The sequence below is a fragment of the Peromyscus leucopus genome, chromosome 16_21 (assembly GCF_004664715.2).
Source record: "Peromyscus leucopus breed LL Stock chromosome 16_21, UCI_PerLeu_2.1, whole genome shotgun sequence".
Classification (NCBI taxonomy): domain Eukaryota; kingdom Metazoa; phylum Chordata; class Mammalia; order Rodentia; family Cricetidae; genus Peromyscus; species Peromyscus leucopus.
The window spans coordinates 1,425,489-1,435,731 of NC_051084.1; positions in this window are offsets into that span (position 1 = coordinate 1,425,489).

A 10,243-nucleotide genomic window follows, 5' to 3' on the forward strand; every position below is an offset into this window, starting at 1 on the left:
AAGAATATACCTCCCCAGAGATGTTAATGAACTCACCCAAGAAAGGTCAAAGCTGCCTAGACCCAAAGATTTTATTTCACACATTCCATGTTGCCTTCTGGACCCAATAAACAGCTGGGAAAAGAAGTCATCCCTGGGGGATGATGAGTGGATTCTGGAGGGTCTTAGAGAGAGCCATTTCTACAGAAAGTATCTTGCCTAGATCACAACAACTCTCCAAGTAACAGGGCAGTAGCTTCTCAGATATGAAGAGTTATGTTCATGTCCTTAAATATCACTATTTAAGCAGTTAAAGCAGTCGCTGGCCCTTCTTTAGAAAGACAAATGCTAAGAAGCAATGTTGCATCAGTCTGAAAAACTAAAGGAAAAAAACGAAGATACACATACAACATTTGCCTCATTTATATACACCAAGCTATGGTTTTACTTCGGTAAAACTAGACATCAGGAAATCATCTAAAACTCTTTTTAAAGGGAGTCAGCTAGACTAGGAAGCCACAAGAGAGAGCTCCGGAGACCTGTTCTGGTTTCTGGAATATTTATCAATGAAGAAATGTCTTGAGCCTGAAGTCAATCCCAAATGATTCTGCCAACTTTGAGATGACAAGAAGTTTCACCCTTCAGTCTCCAGTGTATCCATTTATAAAAGCATGACATTGATTTACACCCTGGTCGCTTTCTTCCACTGTATTAATATTTGGATAAATAAGTGTTTTTCATGGGGTGAGAAGCTGCCTTGTGTATTTAGTGGCCTCTATCCTCTTGAAGTGACTGACTGGCAAATCCATTTATAGATGTATCTTAAAGCATTGTTAATGTCCCTTTGGGAACAATGTCACCTGTAGCCGAAAGGTACTGGCTAAATGCTGCTTATACAGATAATGAGTACATGGTGACAACAACCCATTAGAGGGCTCTGGGCTTTGTGTCCTGATGCTCATTCATAGAGTTTCTAGTACCATGGGGTAGAACATTTTTGGATTATTCTGAGACACTGGAGAAGATGCAGTGCTCAGGCACGTCGAAAGCCAGGGGTCTTGCAGGCCAGTATCCCAGTATTACATAATTCCTGGCTATGCTTGTGATTCCTTAGCAAATATGTATTTGACCTGTTGGCTCTTCAGAGACAGAGAAATGAACACCATCTTTTGGGAAGAGAGAGCTCTTGTAATACAGCCTCACAACTTGGTGTGCAAATGATGGCAGAGTATAAAATAGACACTAGAGTACTTACGTCCCATCTGTCTCTGGGGCAATACCATGTCTATTTCCCCTTCTTATCCCTTCTACTCATGAAGTGAGTGGCCTGATGGCTGGGGACATTTTTCTTGACTTAATTTTCATACTCCTTGGTTGTTGGTTGTGGAAAGAAAGCACCAGAATAAATAGTTTTGTTTGTGAAGTGAAGAACATAACACATCTAGAAAAACCACCAGCTATTTAAAAAGAATGTGGTGACAATATGTTTAATTAGTAGACACCCAGGATCCCTGGCTTGAGGGATGTGATATTTGGGCGTATTCCTGGTTTGACTACTTGAGAGCTGGGCAACGTTAAGGAAATTGTTTAAACTTTTCTGTACATTGCTTTTTTTTTTTAATTCACTGGTAAAATTGAGATAAGTACTCACCATCAAAGAATGTTATAAAGATAAGGGAATTTGAACAGAAATTGAGGTAAATCCTGACAAGTCTGAGAATAACTGGGATACTCGTTCAAAGTCCTGGCTGTTAGGTCATGAGCAGATTTATGTTTGCCCTGTGTCTAGAAGAGCAGACTGTATTCTTTTCTGTCCATCCTTCCCCCATTATAAATCTATAAAAAAAAAAGAGAGAGTTAAACATTGCCTGTCTATAAAAAGGCAGGCATGTGAGCCAAGAGATTTCTGGAAAATTCATCCCAGTTTTGAAATCTCTGACTCTGAATTGCACCTTATTTATTTATTTATTTATTTATTTATTTATTTATTTATTTATTTATTTTACAAATTCTCTTCAGCTTCTTTGCCTTATAAAACATAAAAAACTTGATTGTATCCCTCCCTGATTTCTTAAATTTCAGGCGAATGTTTAGAAGAGATGCTTCAGCTTATTCAGGAGGAATTTTGTAAACAATTCAGGGATAAAAACATACCTCCTTTGATGGGTTAAATACTCATGGGTTCTTCTTCATTCTTCCTTACCACTTTTCTCTCATTTTATCTCTTTCCCTGTTTCCTCCTCTTTCCTGATTCCTCACATCCCAGTCTATATACTTCAGAACAGATTGCCGGAATATGACCCTACTCAGAGCAGACTATCCCACTGGCCCTGCAGGTCTGTGACAAGCTTGTTTTGTCTTCACAGAAGGGGAACATCTTTGAAAGTTGAATATCTCTTTTCCCATTCTTTCCTTTAGCTGATAGACATGGCTCATTTCTGTTGGCTGTTAATTTATGGGTTAAACAGCCCGAGCCAGCATAATCTGCAACATGCTGAGAGTTACCTCTGCCTGGTTCTTATACATCTTATGATTGCTTAATCCTCTTAGAACTCAGACTGGGGGAGTCAGAGTTCCCATAGCTGATATGCATAATATGCAGGCACAAACTGATTCAGAAATAGTGCTTTCCAGAAAACAGGAAACCAGTATCCCTTTGCAATGACATCAAAACCCATTCTCCTACATTATTGGATGAACAGTCATTAGGCACTTCTGTGAGCCTAAGTTCTGTATCAGGAGCTGGAGGTGAATGAGAGTGAGCAAGTCAGCCAAGGTCTGCATCATCAAAATGTATCTAGTTACATCAAGGACATTTAAATAGCAGCACACATGTTTATCATGCTACAATGACTTTAGGTACCATTGCGAATCATATTGATGTATGATTTTTTTGTTGTTGTTGTTGTTTTGACATAGGGTTTCTCTGTGTAGTTTTTGGTACCTGTTCTGGATCTCGCTTTGTAGACCAGACTGGCCTCGAACTCACAGAGATCTGCCTGGCTCTGCCTCCTGAGTGCTGGGATTAAAGGTGTGTCCCATGTATGAAATTTAAGAAGATGCTGGGGTGATTGATTTGACCACATGGTTGGATTCACCTCATAGCCTTATTCATATGCACATGACACAGTTGCCGCTTATTTCTGGGTCCTGAGGTCTTTGCAAAGGAGAGAATTCAGATCACTGGGTATAAAGCGAAAAAGAATAGGATCTGGAAGTTTCTGGAGGCTAAGGCAATAAAAACAATGCTGTTGGCTAGAAAGCAGCTAGCTGGACAGCCATGTTTGTCTTGTAGTTTTCAGACATGTCTTAGGAATCCTAACAATGGGAGACAAGCCCTTTCAGGTAGCTAAATCGGGTCCCTCCACCTATGGGAGTGATAGATGTTGCAGTTTTCTCTCATGGCTGACCCTGTGAACATGAATAAAGGGAAGGTTCTAAAGCCGATTTCCCATACCCATTTCCAGAACTTCCCAGTTACTCTTAAAATCAGAGATATCCAGCCCATGGATTTACTAAGAATTAAGCCAACCTCAAGGGACAGGAATCTGTATATTTTTAATCCATGTAGGCTAAGTGCCGCATAAAGGGAATGCATGGGCAAGCCTCTTTTTGAGGATGCTATCAATCTGTTCATTATTTTAAATATAGCAATCATTTTGGGAATATTCCTTGGAAAATCATGATTTCAATATTTTAATTTATGTAAATTTATGATTTCTGGAATCAGGTCAGAAGACTTTGAAGACTGTGCCTCTTTGGGATTTTAAATGTCTGTTCTTAATCTTGGAATGTGAATTTAGTAAAGCTGCCCACTTTTCTGAGGAGTGTGTGTGGACATGTACGTCTATGCACATGGGTATGAGGGTGTGCACAGATGTGTGAAAAGTATGCTCACACATGGTGTTTTCAGTAGTTTTTCCCAAAGAGCTGACAGTTTGAGCCATAGTCATCTCAGATGCTATTTGCTAAGGCCTAGTATGTGATCTCACTGTCCCATTTGTATTCCACAGATCCAAGATAGTGCACCATAGAGGGCAGGTATTTTGCTCACTGCTACTGACAGCCATTGTAACTAATTTACTCTTTGCCACCACAATGTTGTGGGACCTTTCTGAAAGGCACTAAATTATTCCATCAGCAAATATTTAGGTAGCACTTCCTACGTGCTAGATTGTTCATCGGTGGCAATTAAGGCCGGATATGGGAACACAGGGGCTTTGAAGTCAGTTGGTCAAACATTCAGTTTATGCGACTACTACTTCAATGCTCTGTGATGAAGAATTAGTGTTTAATTCTCTAGCATCCCATTCCTCCAGGGGCTGTCACTTACCAGGTGCTTATTAAATGAAAAGGATTCCTAGGAATAGACTGGACCGGCGCCAAGAGATCTGGCAGCATTTCCCATTCTCTTGTTCCCCACAGGCACCTGAACCTATGGGCTTGGTTCCCATGGTTCCCACAGGGTGAGACTGGCAGCTTCTGATGCAGCAGTATTTATGCTGTTTCCATAGTTATGTGATTATAGTGACTAATTCATCAAACATGGTTTCTACAGCATTATGGAGTGATATCTCTGAGTAGAAGCACTCTTAAAAATTGCTATGTGCCTACTATTTATTCTATAAAACACCAAAAATAATCCAGGAGGCCTTTGGCAGTTACTCATTTTTGTTGCTTTTTATTGTTTCTCTGCTCACAAAGAATGTGGTATTTTTCCATAAGTGATTTTATAATTTATAACAATTATATGAGGGCTTTATCATTTACATTTCATAAATGGGGAAATGAGGTACACATAACCAAACCAATTTACCAAGTATAGAATGAAGAAGTTATAGAGCTAGAACTTGAAGATTTTTTTTCAGTTTCAAATATTATAATTAAAAATCAAATCTCTATACCCCTGTATCTTTTGGGCTGTCTAAGGAATTGAAAGTTTTATTCATTATCTAAATTTTAGGACTATTTAGGTAATAGTTGACTTAGAATGTACAGACAAAATTTCTCTATGAATTCTTTTATCTGTCATCATATATGTGATATTTCTGATCATGTGTTTTGATAGTTTACTAAACATGGTAAACAAAACATTTGGAATGTCGGCACAGTCTATTAAATTGTACAATTTCTAAAATAAAATCAAAGAACTGCAATTGCACAGTTACTTCCAAAAATAATGATGACAATAAAATAAAGCTCTTGCCTCTCTTAGTCCTGGTTGAGGCAAAGAGTCGCATAGACCGCTAAGTCATGTGCCAGTCTTTACATAGATCCTTTTTGAACAAGAACTTGGATAAGAGCCCTGTAGAAAGGAAACTCAAAAATGGCACAGCCTCCACCCCCCAGAGCACACGTTCAATGCTGAGTGAATAGGTCCCATGAACATGAATACAAAGCATGGGTTTCAGTGGGAGAGGAAAAATGAGTTGGTCTCTGTGGGTAAAGGCCTCCATTGTTTCCGAAGATCAATGCTATCGATTTGACTGCATGACACATAAGAGCAGAGGCTTCAAGAAGTGGCTGTTGACTTAGCGAAAGGAGGGTGGCAGCTGTGCTCGTCGAGAGCTGCTCCAAGTCGCTCTCCTTACCAGTAAGAAAGCCTTTGATTTGTGTGTTCATCCCATCCCAGAGTTTGGAGCAGTTGTTTTTGGAGCCCCTAAGTGATAAACCTGGCAGTGGTGCAGATGCTCTATTTAGGGCTTTCAGGAGCAATTGCTGATGTTTAGGTTGGGAAGGGGGAGTGGAGTTCAGGGAAACATCAGAAAAGTGTCTTTATATTGCCTGTTCATAAGCACCACTGAGGCTTACACCATCCATCCATCCTTGTATTTCCCTCGTGGAACAACCACGCAGCATCAGTTTCTGCTCGGTCCACGCAACTTCCGAAAGCAGGACAGGACTCAACTGATCTGGATAGATCTTAGCTGACAGCATTTTCTCAGAATAATTTCTGCATCATAATCACTATGGGAGGCCCCGAGTCTCAGAGTCCTATCATCAAGTAAATTTGGGTCCAAAGCAGAAACCTTTGGAGTATTAATTTGATCTATTTAAGTATATACAAATGAGCACATGTATGTGACTCCAGTCATTCTAGAAGAGTCAAGGTAGCTAGAATTTCTTCACAATGAAGGCTCTGAATCTTTCCTTAGTGCTTTTTAATAGTGTCATTGAGATATAATTTACATAACATACCATTTACCCTTTGAAAGTACCCAATTCAGTAGCTTTTGATATATTCACAGAGTTGAGAAATCACTATAATAAATTCCGGAACATTTTCATCAACTCAAAGAAAAAAATCTGTACCCTTTAGCTATGACTCCCCAAGCTGCCTTTGCTCAGTTTTTGAGGCCGGGTTTCTGATAATGTTCAAAAGACATTTCTATTTCTGTACATCCCCAGAGTTTTAGAAATAACTGCATTATGACACTTCTTACATCGCAGGGCTATTGTTTGTTTTTCATTCCTGTCTTCTGCTGTGAATCTCTTCCAAGAGGACAAATCTTCAATTTATTGAACTTTATGTCTGTACTGCCAGTTCAGTTTCCAGCACAGCTTGAAGTTCAAATAAAGGAGCTGAGAGGGAAGGAAGAAAGGAAGGAAGAGAGGAAGGAAGGAAGGAAGGAAGGAAGGAAGGAAGGAAGGAAGGAAGGAAGGAAGGAAAGAAGGAAGGAAGGAAGGAAGATGGAGTTGGAAAGAAGTTGGGGAAGGAGGGAGTGGGAGAGGGTGAGAGAGGGAAGGGAGGAGTGAAAAAGGAAGGGGAAATCTACACACACACACACACACACACATGTTTTGGCTATTGAATGTGGTGCAGAGAAAATATCTAGTAGATATTTTATGGTAAATATTCTTCAGAAAAAGGACTGTGTGTGTGTGTGTGTGTGTGTGTGTGTGTGTGTGTGTGTGTGTGTGTTTTGAAAAGGAAAATCTTGAATTTTGAATGGATTTTCTTTTGAATTTGCACCATCCTGGAAGCTATAAGATGTTTCCTCACAGTGTCCATAGGATTTTACACTTAAATAATCTTTGGCTACTGTCATGGACAAATCCACCCCGATCTAACAATTGTTGTGTAGGCGGCTCAGAAATGATAGGTCAGCTGTGTCCAAGCAGATCATTTCAGCTTGTGCCCCATTATTCCTCAAGGTTTCACCTTCAAATATGTGGCCAAGGATGACTGTCCTTTTGTGTTTTCTCATTCCAGTCAATTTAAGAAAGTGAATGGATGGTTTAAGGGGTATGACCTAGACGTTTTTTGCATCGTTTCTGATTTCTGTATGCACCTCATTTATTGAACATGTAACCATACCCAGCTGACTGTGAGATAGACTCTTCATTTTGCTGTTGTATCCATCTACACTTCAAGTTTAGCTTATATTTTTAAAGGAGGAGTGCTAGAGGGATGTTAGGGAATAGCTGTGTGCCTCACCTTGTTTTTTTTTTTTTTTTTACAATCCACACTATGATACTAAGTTCTTGTTAATTTTCCTTATTTTCAGGTTTGTGTATTGGTAGATATTGGGCCTAAAAAATTGACTTTTAGGTATATCTTCAATGTTAGGCATTGAAATCAATTTGGAAACTTTATGGGATGTTTTTTTTTTTCTACTTTTGTTATTCCAAATGTATTTCTAGCACATGAAAGAATCAGTGGGTTTTTGTGAACCAGCCTAGAAAACTTTCACACATTTATGATATTATTTCTATGGGAAAATGATTTTGGCTTCTTAAAAGACTGCAAAGAAATGTACTTTTGAGATGTACATCGGAAAGTTGAGTACTGCTAAGCTCAGTGATGTTGGCAAACAAACTAGCAGAGGACAGTCACTAGAAGGTTCTTTGGGTTTGGGTTGCTCCTATGCAGTAGTACAGCATTGCCAGTCTCAGACAAGACAAGTACAGCTAGAATTTCTTCCTTTCCCATACATCTGTCAGGCCACAGTGGTGGACTTACTTTTGGTCTTTAAACATTTAGCCTTTTATTGGAAGGTTGTTCAGTTGGGAATTGGTAACCATTGCACAGATAGGATATGGGCAGTATGTCTTAAGACATAAGGGATATGGTCTAGCTCAAGGCTTCAGAAAACATAGACTTAATTTTATTTTATCATCTATCTATCTATCTATCTATCTATCTATCTATCTATCTATCTATCATCTATCATCTATCTATCTGTTTCTTTTTTTTTTTTTTTTTCCGAGACAGGATTTCTCTGTGTAGTTTTGGTGCCTGTCCTGGATCACGCTCTATAGCCTAGACTGGCCTAGAACTCACAGAGATCCACCTGGCTCTGCCTCCCAAGTGCTGGGATTAAAGGCATGCACCACCACTGCCCGGCCATAGGCTTAATTTTAATTAACATTACTTTGGCTATTTCCCATTTAGGATTTGTCAGAAATAAAATTTTAGAGTTTTTGGATACTATAATATATTCATGTACTATAACATTACCATAGCTATTTAAGTTAGATTACAAATTTAGGAACAAAACAGTTTTTTTTTTTTTTTTTAAAGTTTCCATTTATTTTTAATTTGGTTCTCTTGAGACAGGTTCTCATGTACCCCAGTGTAGGGAGCCGCCATTCAAAGATGGCGCCGACTTCCTGGTAGCCCAGCTGTAAACAACTCCATATTTGGCTATGCTCTCGGGACTACGTGTCCTGTGACCTGCGCATGTGCCGGTATGGTAATGGACCTTATGTCCTCAGCCTATCCCGTGGCTCCCCGTGTTCGCATCCTGGTGGGACCCAATCACAGTACGGCACGTTTGCCTGATTCCCTATATAAGCAGCGGCATTTTAGTCCTCGGGGCCCCTCACCTCCCGCTCTCCCTTAATCAAGAGATGCTCCAATAAAGTGTGATCTGAGAAGAATCCTCGAGTTGTGGTCGTTCTTCCTCTCTGGTCGAGGAGCTTGCCACACCCCAGTTGCCTTGAATTTGTCATGTGGCTGAATAGCCCTGAGGCTTTTGAATTCCTTTACCTCTCAGGTGCTGGGCTTACAAATATGCATCTTTGCATCTAGCTATAAAGCTTTCAATTGACTTTCTCCCCCTAGTGTCCTAAGCATGGCTTAGCCTGAGCTTTGGACACTTTGGCACTGATTTTATAGTTTAACTGCCAGTTACAGCTCAGTTGAACTAGAACATTCTTTCTCATACAAATATTAACAAATATTCATTATATGCTTATTAATAAAGCACCCAAATAATGTACCGAGCGCCAGTGTGGTGATTTGAAAGAAAATGGCCCCTATGGAGAGTGGCACTATTAGGAGGTGTGGTCTTGTGGGAGGAAGTGTGTCACTGTGGGGGTGTGCTGTGAGGTCTCCTATGCTCAAGCTACACCCAGCAACAGTTCACTTCCTGTTGCCTGTATATCAAGATGTAGAACTCTCAGCTACCTCTCCAGCACCATGTCTGCCTGCATGCTGTGACATTTCCCACCATGAAGATAATGGACTGAACCTCTGAAACTGTAAGCCACCCCCAATGAAATGTTTTCCTTTGTAAGAACTGCCATGATCATGGTGTTTCTTCACAGCAATAGAAACCCTAACTAAGACAACCAGGAAACAGATGTTGAATAAAACAATCCCAAGACATACTCTAGGAAGCTCAGTCTCTCTTGAGAACAGATTTTAAATAGTTGCAACAAGGTAGGAGGAGGGTGATTCCTGGTAACAAAAACATGCAGCTGGGACAGGTTGCAAGGATCCATGTCTCAGTGAAAGGGTTCCAGGCACCACCCCCGCCCCCACCTAATCTCAGTGCTCAGAGGCAATAGTGGGGAAAGGAAGAGGAGTGAACATCCTGTGGAAAGAGGCTACATCACCCAGCTCTTGTGAGTACCTCTCAGAGGAACTGGAGTGTGAAGAGAAGAAAGAAACTGAACTTGATTCCTATGAGTCACCCATTGGGAAATGTCTATAGGAGCATTTGCCACAGGAGTGAAAACAACAACTTTAATCCAATGTGTGGTAACATTTCAGGCAATGTTGGTGACAGGAACAGTGTTCTGCTTTTTTTTTTTAAGGGCCAATGATATAACCCAAAACTTTCTAGATGAATCTAAGGTTCCTGAAGGTTGTTTAGAGGAGGCCCAACTGGTCAGAGGTTGAGATTTATTTTAAGCTTATGCAGGGGGCAGCACTGGTGAAGAGGCTGGAATCAGAAAAAGCACAAAAGCAAAAATCAGTATTGGTACCCTGGTGGCAGCTGTAGACAAGTCTTTCTTCTCAAAGGTGGAAAAGTAA